The sequence below is a fragment of the Vicia villosa genome, linkage group LG4 (genome assembly GCF_029867415.1).
Source record: "Vicia villosa cultivar HV-30 ecotype Madison, WI linkage group LG4, Vvil1.0, whole genome shotgun sequence".
NCBI classification, from domain to species: domain Eukaryota; kingdom Viridiplantae; phylum Streptophyta; class Magnoliopsida; order Fabales; family Fabaceae; genus Vicia; species Vicia villosa.
In genome coordinates, this window is record NC_081183.1 from 7,487,982 (window position 1) to 7,498,260 (window position 10,279).

A 10,279-nucleotide genomic window follows, 5' to 3' on the forward strand; every position below is an offset into this window, starting at 1 on the left:
TTAAGTAAATTTGTTAAAAAGTTGCTTTTATAAAAAATTGTTTTAAAAAATAAGTGAAAAGTTTAATTAAAAGATAAAAAAAGCCTATTAACCTATTAAAAAAATATAAATAAAAATAGGCGGGTAAGCCCGCCGCCCGCCAACCCGCTATCTTGGCGGGGCGGGCATGATTTTTATGCCCATTTTACTTGGCGGGCATGCCCGTCCCGCTCGTTTTTTGGCGGGCATAGGGCGGGGCGGGCGGCCCGTTTTGCCACCCCTAGTTCTAATGCATCATGTATTTATAAAAAAAAAAAAACAAAACAATCCATGAGCCACCTCCCATGGACATACTTGGCGCATACATTCAAATTTTAATTTATGCACCATACACTACAGAGCAGTTGTTTTTTAAATATAATTAGTTAGATAATCAATTTGAAAACTTGATTATTGATAAAATTTAACTGAAAAACCTTACTATTGATAAGAAAATTTCAGATTTAAAATAATCATCCGAACCAAAATAAATTGCTTTCAACGGACAATTCAAACTGTTCACACTTCACACTTTAGTTTCCATTATTACTGTCTCCTTTTGTATTAATAGTGTTTATTTTTATTATTATTATTTCATTTTTTTTGGCATGCATACCATAATTTATTAATTTAATTAGTATGATATTTCGGCATCTTTGTCGTATAATAGTACTATTATAGTTTCATTGTGTAGTGAGTTCCAGTGTTTATCATGAACTGACATTGCCAGAGGTCATCACTAACTGCAGACTACTCAGCCCTTGGGAAGGACACCCCATTAATTCTCTGAGTTGAATAAAATACTGTAAATCAGTTCAATAATTGCACATTTAAATAAAAGCTAAAAACCAAAGATCTATTCATAAAAATCCAATAATCAATAGATCTCCATTACATTCAAAAACTACATTTGCTGAAAGAAAATTACAACTTCAACATCTACTTTCATAAGTTGATGAATCATATCATCACATCTTCTACATGCATTGATCTCAATTGAAGTCCACAATCTCTAAGTATAATATACAACACCAGATCCATCATATTGGCCAGAAAATAAGGTCAACAATTTAATTAAAATAATAACATAGAAAAACTCAAAATTAATAAATATAATAAATTTACCTCAACTTCCAACATCTCACAGATCTAGTAAAATGCAACACAGCTGTATAATCCCATAGATCTACTAAAATGCAACACAACTGTATGTAAAAACTATGCTTCAAACAAAATTATACTATAAATCAAGCAATTTATTAACAAAACTAGTTTGAAATATTTTTTTCTTAAATTAAAAAAATATAATTAATTCAAAAACACAAAATTAGAAAACTTGCAAATATAATTAATTCAAAAAATAAATAAATTCACTTCAACTTCAAAGATCTCACAGATCTCTAGTTTTTGTTAATTAAATTAAAAAATATATAAAATAAAATAATTAAATTAAGAAATAAAGGTGTAGAGCTCCCTTCAATCCAAAGAAAGATGAGACTAAAAAAGTGATAAGTCTCCCTAGATATGGAAGCCACAAAACTACCACAAAAAACACAAAAATTGGGTAGAATTGAGGGATCCATAGCTAAGCAGCTCTATCAACATAGCAACATCCATGTTTGAACTAAAAGAAGCTCCACTCCATAAACCCTAATACCAAAAACTCCAACTTCATTAAAATAAAAAAGAAAAACTATGAAAAAAATAAATCTAGTCAAAATAAGCAAAAGTAGAAAAAGAAAATAAGCTGCACAAAATCTAGAGACTAGATCTTGTTTTTCAGATCTATAACAAATATTTGATGACGAAGAGAACTGACTTTGAGATCTATAAGATAGTAGTAACTTCTACAAATAGATAAAAAGAAAAAAGGAAATACCAGAGAGAAACTAACTCAATGCCTCAAATGAGAACCCTATCTTAGAAGGAGCATTCTCGTTCTCTTAAATAAAAGAACTTTGGACTGAAAAGTTACACCTTCAATTACATTTTTACTCCCTCCATTCTATGATAATTACGACTTTTGATTACTTTATAGTATACATTAAAATAATTATAAATAAAAATATGTCATGGTAGTTTTATAGCTGTAAAAAAGAGAGATAATTTTATACTATTGTCTTTACTAGATAGTATATTTTTTCCTTCAAAATAATTTATTTGTTTATGTAAATATAAAAATTCGAAATAATTTACTCTTAATGTTTAGTATAAAATTAATTAATTTTTTAATTGTACTTTCTAGATAACACTATAATTTTGAAATATAATTTGAAAGGACGATGGAAGTAGTCTAAGAGCTTCGGAATCAGACACTGATGTTTGAGGGCCTTATAATTCTCCATTTCTTCGTTTTGTTCCTATGAGATTTGGTCAGGCCTTCGTGCATCAACTTGTAAACAATAATTATATATACAGTTATATTATGTTTCACATGCTTGTGCTTTTTGGTTTCGTATTGCTCTTTATTCAACTGTTGTTATTAGTCGGTTGGGATTAGAGGAGAGTTAGGGCTTGCTTTGAGCCTTGTAGTTTGCACAATTTGTTTGCTATATAGAGTAATAAATAATATTTGCTTAAAGTGTATATGACGTTAAGTATTTCGCGAAGTCATGTATGGTTGTTTTCTTTGAGGGTGTGTTGTGTTAAGATGTGCGTGTTGTCTTGGTGGAATGTTGAGCTAGTTGTGTGTAGTTGTAATCGGAAGGTGCTTGCGTGGTGGAAGTATTGGAACATTTTGATAGGTTCTAGAGGGATATGTTGATGTGCAAAAGGTATATCCTTATGCACGGTGCATAAATACTCAAATATTGTTTATATTACTCAAAGTATTATATTTATTACTCAAAATAATATACAGATTACTCAAATTAGTATAGATATTACTCAGAACAATGAATATATTACTCAAAATAGTTAAAATTCGATATTACTCAGAATTGTGTAAATATTACTCAAAATAGTGTACTCATTACTCACAATTAATAATTACTCATAATTAATAGATGTGTACAAATAATGTATATATTATTCATGGATTATAATATTATTACTCGTTTCTAACAAAAATGTTACTCGAAACAATTTAAATATTACTCGTACGAGACTTATGCACCGTGCATAAGGATATACCTTATGCACATCAACCTGGCTCGATTCTAGAGATAGGTTTGGAGTTAACATCCGCTTAATACTGGAGTTTAATGCCCCTGTGTTGTTCGACCGGTTGAGACAACGTCGAAAGAGCAATATGATTGAACTCTCGGCGGTGTTTCAAAAATGGACATTGATGTGAGGGATATGTGGTGTTTCTGACGAGTATTGTAAGTTGAGTGCAACAAAGTGATAGGTTTAAGTTTGTGACGAATAGTTTACATTCATACCGGATTAGTTTCTCCTCTCGAAAATGCATCTATTTTCTATTTATAATTTACTTTTCCGCACTTTACTTTAAAACTCATTTAACCCGAACTCAAGAACTAAGAATCCGTCGAACAATAATTATTTCCAAATAATCCCCGGGGAGACGATAAATTCCCAGAATAATATTTCCAGATCTTTTACTTGCCACATTACTACGTCAACAAAATGGCGTCGTTGCTGGGATTGGTTTTGGTATTGGATATCATTGCGATAGTTTTTAGGTTTTTGAGTTTTTGTACATACTTGTATATTTGTACATGTTTTTATACTTGTGCATTTCTATGTTTATATTTATACTTGTGTAAATAAGCTAACTACTCACATTATCCGCTTTGGCGGAACTTAGTACAAAAGAATCATGGACTAAACTTTTCATCGTTGGTCCATTAACTTGTATTTACCATCCTATCGGAATAGGGAACAAAGGTGATATATTATTTTATTCAAAAGATGGCAAACATGTTTTGTTTGATTTGATTACGCAGAGAAATGAAAAAACTGATATTAAGTTTCAATAAGGTAAGACACTCTTTTATAAGGAAGTCTTTCTTCCGGTCGAAGAACTAAGAGATTATGACCGTGATTATTAGGATTTTATCTTGTATTAATAAATAATTTCATACTTATTATCAAAGTATATGAAAATTATATTATTTAAGTTAATTTAGAATTTATATTGATGTTTTTATGTATTGTTATTTAGTGGGCTCTTATTAATATTTGGGCTTTTAGGTTTATTATCCATCAAGAGTATTATATAATGTAGTCTCATAGAGACATTTGAAGGTATCAAAGAAATGAAAAAGTCTTTTAGTTTTCTTATTATTTAATTGATAGGAAGATTTTCCTACCAAGATCTATTGAACTAGGATTTCTAAAATAAAAGGGGAAGAACAATAAAATTGACTAAATAAAATAAAGAAAACTAAAAGACTTTTTCATTTCTTTGATACCTTCAAATGTCTCTATGAGACTACATTATATAATACTCTTGATGGATAATAAACCTAAAAGCCCAAATATTAATAAGAGCCCACTAAATAACAATACATAAAAACATCAATATAAATTCTAAATTAACTTAAATAATATAATTCTACTCTCTATCATTGCCGCGGGGTCCACTTGAACCTTGTCCTCAAGGTTCTAAATTAATGAGAAGAAAAGAAATTTAACAAAAGAGTTAGCCATTTAACACATAATTCCTCTAGCATAATGAATATGCCATTCACGTGAATACCAAAACTAAACATATTTTTCTTTTCATTTTAAAAAAAAATAAAGGTGTCACGTGTAGAAGCAAGTGTAGAGTATGGTTGGCAAGAGACAGCTGGTTACCATATGTGACAGCCTTTTTTTTTTCCTTTTTTTTTTCTGTCTGTTCCTCTACATTTCTCTTGAAAGCATATTTTTCTTTAAATTTTTCATGTGACTTTTTCAGTGAATCAGAAATATTTTGAATCTGTTCTTTCAAATCTTCTCTATATTTGTTTGAGATCTCATGAGTCTCAATCACATATTGTTTTAGAGTTTCTAACTCTTGGTAAAATGTTTCTTGAAATGAATCTGTGGGCAGGTGAGTTTGCTGGGAAATGGTATAGGATGGATGTAAATGAGGTGAAATGGAAGAATGTTGATGAGATGTTGAATCTGATAGCTCTGGTGTGGGTTGGTATGAAGGAATAAAAGGAGTTGGGATATTTTGTTGATAGAATGGTGTGTAATAGTCATATGTAGGTTGTAGATGTGGTGTGTATCCATGATTATAGGGTAAATTTTGAGATGAAGTTAAAGGAGAAATGTTTGTGGAATAAGATGGAAATGGAGTAACAGTGGTGATGTTGGGATGATATGCATAAAATTGAGTAGTGAAAGATGGGGGAAATTCATATGTCATTGTAGGGTTTTGGTGTTCAAGAATGAAAGCACCAGTTGATAGGAAGATTTTCCTACCAAGATCTATTGAACTAGGATTTCTAAAATAAAAGGGGAAGAACAATAAAATTGACTAAATAAAATAAAGAAAACTAAAAGACTTTTTCATTTTTTTGATACCTTCAAATGTCTCTATGAGACTACATTATATAATACTCTTGATGGATAATAAACCTAAAAGCCCAAATATTAATAAGAGCCCACTAAATAACAATACATAAAAACATCAATATAAATTCTAAATTAACTTAAATAATATAATTCTACTCTCTATCAGTTTGCTTCATCAAGTTTATTTTATGGTTTACATTTTTGCAAACTGATTTGATTTCTATTTCAACTATATGAATGATCTTATGTCCTCTTGCTTTATTTCTCCGCCTCTTATAGAATGTGTATCATGCTTGGAAATGGCTAATGTAAAAAGATTCACCAATATCTGTACCTTTAGAGAATAGGTTATTCCTGACCTCTTGTGGATTGATAGTTAGTTTGTTAGTATTAAAATTGATGCAGGAACGATGTTATAATATTTAGGTAACTGTTTAGGTGGAGTTGTCTTTAGATATTTTATTGGCAATTAGAAGTGGGCTGTTTTTCAGTATTTTGTCGAGTCTTCGTCGTTGTCCGGGTTTGTATTTGTGCAGTTTCATTTAATTAATTTCCTATAGGATTTTTCTGCAACAGTATTTTTCTTTATAGTGGAAGGAGTGTTGTTCATTGTCGATAAGGATTGGACTGTCTATGTTTGTCTATGTGTATGTTGGTTTGCTGTGTGTATGGTTAGAACTGGCTTATTCCTTGGTTTGTCTTCTACAATGGTTGTGCATGTATTTTCTATTTCTTTTTGGGTTCGTCTTGTGCTTGAAATTTGAGTTCTGTAATGTTTTTCAGTTGTTTAAAAGTGAGTATGTTGGAACCAAACTGTTCTCTAAAGCTGGTCTGCTATGTAGGTGTGTAAGATTTTCATTTTGAAACTATTAGTAGTTTAGTTTTAGATGATGCTAAATCTGAGTAATTATTCATCAGGTAGTTTAAAAGAGCAAAGTTGACAAACAAAATTATTCCAAAAATACTTTATTTAATGTATTGCAGTTGTATTACATATAAATAATGAACACCAACTTATCTCCGATTACCGTATATCATTTGAAAAATACGAGTGAAATCACATAACAACTATATAATGTAAGAAAAATTTAATTGAAATATATATGGATAGTGTAATGAACAATCTCGAAGCACAGGCAACGTCATTTCTTGGAAATCATGGAATTAATCACACCGGTCAGAACCTAATCCCATACAATGTCTTCGAACATTTTTTAATATTTTGTCATGCTTGACAAGCCAAACAAAGACTCTAACTCGTTCAGGAACCCTCAATCTCCAAATGTTATTCCATGTACTATCCATCTCCCCACTATTGAAGTCACGCATCGTGTGGTACATTCTCGATATCGAGAACCTCCCCAGAGAACACTCTTTACAATTTTGCACATCTGCACCATTGTTATCCTCAGGGGGCAGGATTGCTCCAATCTTAGTTAGAATATTCAAAGGCACCCATGAGTACAAAATCTGACAATTCCACATACCCTGTTTCACCATATCAACTAGTTTAACACTCCTCGTGGGATATGGAATTTGAGTGTTGCATTCCACTAATCGCAACCCTTCCTGAATCCAATCATCATTACACAAATCTATCCTTCTACCATCTCCAACTATCCACCAACTATGGGTATCCATTTAAGGCCAGAATTTGACAATATTTTCCCATAAATGAGAATTGCATCCCGCTTGTATTTTTCAAGCAAAACTTTGCACCAAAACTCCTGAGATCCAGCTTGAATTTTCCTACCTAATTTTAAAATGCAGGCCTGGTTCATCTCATTCGATCTTTGCAGACCTAGTTCACCATTCTTTATTGGCATAGTCACCATCTCCCAACAAATCACATGGTATCTTCGTCTCTGTTCCCGTGTCTATCCAAATAATCATGTGTTGTCTCCTTTGAATTTCATCAACATAAGCCTTAGGGATGACAGTAGTCATCATATGATAAACCGAAACAACTTCTAAAACACTCTTTGCCAAGGTCACCCTTCCAACACTTCTACGGAAAAAAATATCACAGCGGTTGGAAAAGGGATACCACAATGATTGACCAACCGTTGTGAGGTAAGTGGTGCGATCGCATGATGCTTTCCACCACGGTTGTGCGACCGTGATTATAAGTCAAATAACGTGTTACCTACAACAACGGTTGTATTAATAAACTGTTGTTGTATGTCTTTTAATACAATAAAAAAAATGCCGCAGTAGAACAACACCAACAACAACAAAACAAGAACAGGAACAACAAAAAGTGAAACAATAAGAACAAGAACAAGAACAATAACAAGAACAACAACAACAACAAGAACAACAACAAAAACAAAAAGAAAAACAACAACTAGAACAACAATAATAAAAACAAAATAATAAAATCATTAAAAATTATATCTTAACAACAACAACAACAACATTAAATATTTTATCTGACACAAAAAATAACTAACATTGCTAATTTGAATCCATGTTTTCCTCGTCTCATTCAAGTTGGAGAAGAGATAATGGACTTCTGAAATTTGTTAATGAAAGCAATAATGTTTTTGAGTTTTGTTTATGGGAGAAATGATATTTTCGAGGTTGATTTAGTGGAGAAATAGAGTCTCGTAAATGAAAAATGATGTTTTGAGGTAGAAGATGAAGTTCGTCTAACTTTGTCTAGGGGAAAGAGAGTGAACAAAGAGCATTATAAAATAAAATTGTAGGTGCTAGGATTCAAACTCATGACTATACGTCACTTTTCACCACAGTTGGAAGTTCTAATCGTGGTGAAAAGTGGCTTAAAAATGAAAATAAAAGGAAAACACTTAATAGAATAGATTCTACCACGGTGGGTCCTTTGGCCGAAGTGAAATGGCATTACAAAAGGTACTTTTTGTAGTAGTGCAACAAAAGATAATTAATTAGTTTTAAAGTGCATAAGCTTCACATTAACCTGGTCAATCACATAGTCAAAGTCCTTTTTTCTAGGAACTTTCCCAATTAAAGGAATCCCCAGGTAGCTACCTAAGGAATTGGTTTATCTAAATCCACAAAATGTGAGAAGAGTGTCTCTCAACTTTATACTCGTGTTTGTTGAAAAGAACATGCTAGCCTTATCATTATTGACCTGTTGCCTTGAACATTTGCAAAACGCAACTAAAATATTAAACACACACTGCAATTGCTCCTCAGTAGCTTCGCCAAAAAGTAAAAGATAGTCAATAAACACCAGGTGAGACACAATCAGACCCTTTCTACTAACTTTTGGATCCTTCCACTTTCCTCATTCACACCCTGGCTGATTTGATGCAATAACTTGTCGATACACATGACAAAAAGATAAGAAGAAAACGATTCTCCTTGATGAATACCTCGCCGAGGGCGAAAGTATTCTCCTCTAGCTCCATTCTACTTCATATTTGTTTCTACATTAGTCACTATGTGCATAATAACATTAATCACGACCTCTGGCAACCTAACCTCCGTAAGCACTTGCCAAATAAAGTTCCAATTTAATTTATCATAAGCTTTTGATAAATTAACTTTGATGGCAAAGTAGCTTTTTCTACCTTTCACTTTTTACCAAGTTGTGGATCATTTCTCGTCAAACTATTATATTTTCAAGAGTATTCCTCCCCGACACAAATCTAGTTTGGTATGGAGATATAATAGTTGGTATACAATATTTCAATATTTCAACCACCACCTTACCAACCACCTTATAAATAGTGTTACACAAGGAAATAAGGTGAAATCGGCTGATATACTCCTGATGTTGGACTTTGAGAATAAGATAGATATATGTTTGATTGACCACTGATATCATGTCGGGGTTTTACCACACCTCCCTGAAAAAATCACAAACCTGCTAACTCACAATATTCTAGGATTTTTGGAAGAAACCTGTTTGGAAACCATCCGGTCCAAGTGCTTTCCAATGATTCTTATTGAAGATAGCACGCCTAACCTCCTCATTCTCAATAGGAGAATTTAATTTTTCCAGATCACTGTTACTGATCTCTAGTAAGTCACTTTCATTTGAAGTCATTCGTCCTATTTTGATCAACATTATCTATCCATTGTACATCCTCACCTCTTAATATTTTTAAATGGTCAGATTTCTACTATCACATAATATAACAGGGGTTAAATTTAAAAAATAAAAATAAAACAAAACTACAAACACTAAAATCACATTATCTAAAGGTAAAAGTGACTATTAATCAACAGGATCAGCTTTGGGCCAGGGCATGTAGACCCACAGTCAAAAAATTAAGGGCCTCAAAATTGAAAGAAAGTTAAAAAAATTATAATATATAAATAAATAATAAATATCATGCTAGCTAAATTATCACACTTGTTGTGTAGCCCAGTGGTAACAACCCCATGGGTTATAAGCTTGGTGTTGTGAGTTCGAACTATAGGAGAAACAATTTTCATATTTTTGTTTTACTAAGCAGTTTATACAATTTATATTTTGGTTTTACTAAAAAAGGTAATTATGTATTACTCTCTTCGTCTCATTTCATCAATGAAATCAACGTAGTTAATCATTATTTAAAACAGTGCGAAAAACTCAACGAGGACACCTATTATGAAACGAATGGAGTAATACTTTTGTTTTACTAAACAATTTTTACAATTTATATTTTGGTTTTACTAAAAAGGTAATTATGTATTAATATAACAAAAAATTATATATGCACCCCACAAATCTTTTCAATTTTGAAAAAAATAAATTTCAATAATATATATACATTATTTTTAGTTTATATTTAAAAAGATCCATTATATAATAGATTAATTT

General features: G+C 31.5%; 1 long non-coding RNA gene across 1 annotated transcript; it reads right to left on the reverse strand.

Annotated features, from left to right (window-relative positions):
• Positions 1 to 853: 853 nt before the first annotated feature.
• LOC131598757 (uncharacterized) lies at positions 854 to 2,007 on the reverse strand. Its single transcript, XR_009282386.1, has 2 exons — positions 1,898 to 2,007; positions 854 to 1,204 (listed from the first exon to the last, which is right to left on the reverse strand). It is a non-coding gene; the product is annotated as an uncharacterized LOC131598757 (long non-coding RNA).
• Positions 2,008 to 10,279: the final 8,272 nt, after the last annotated feature.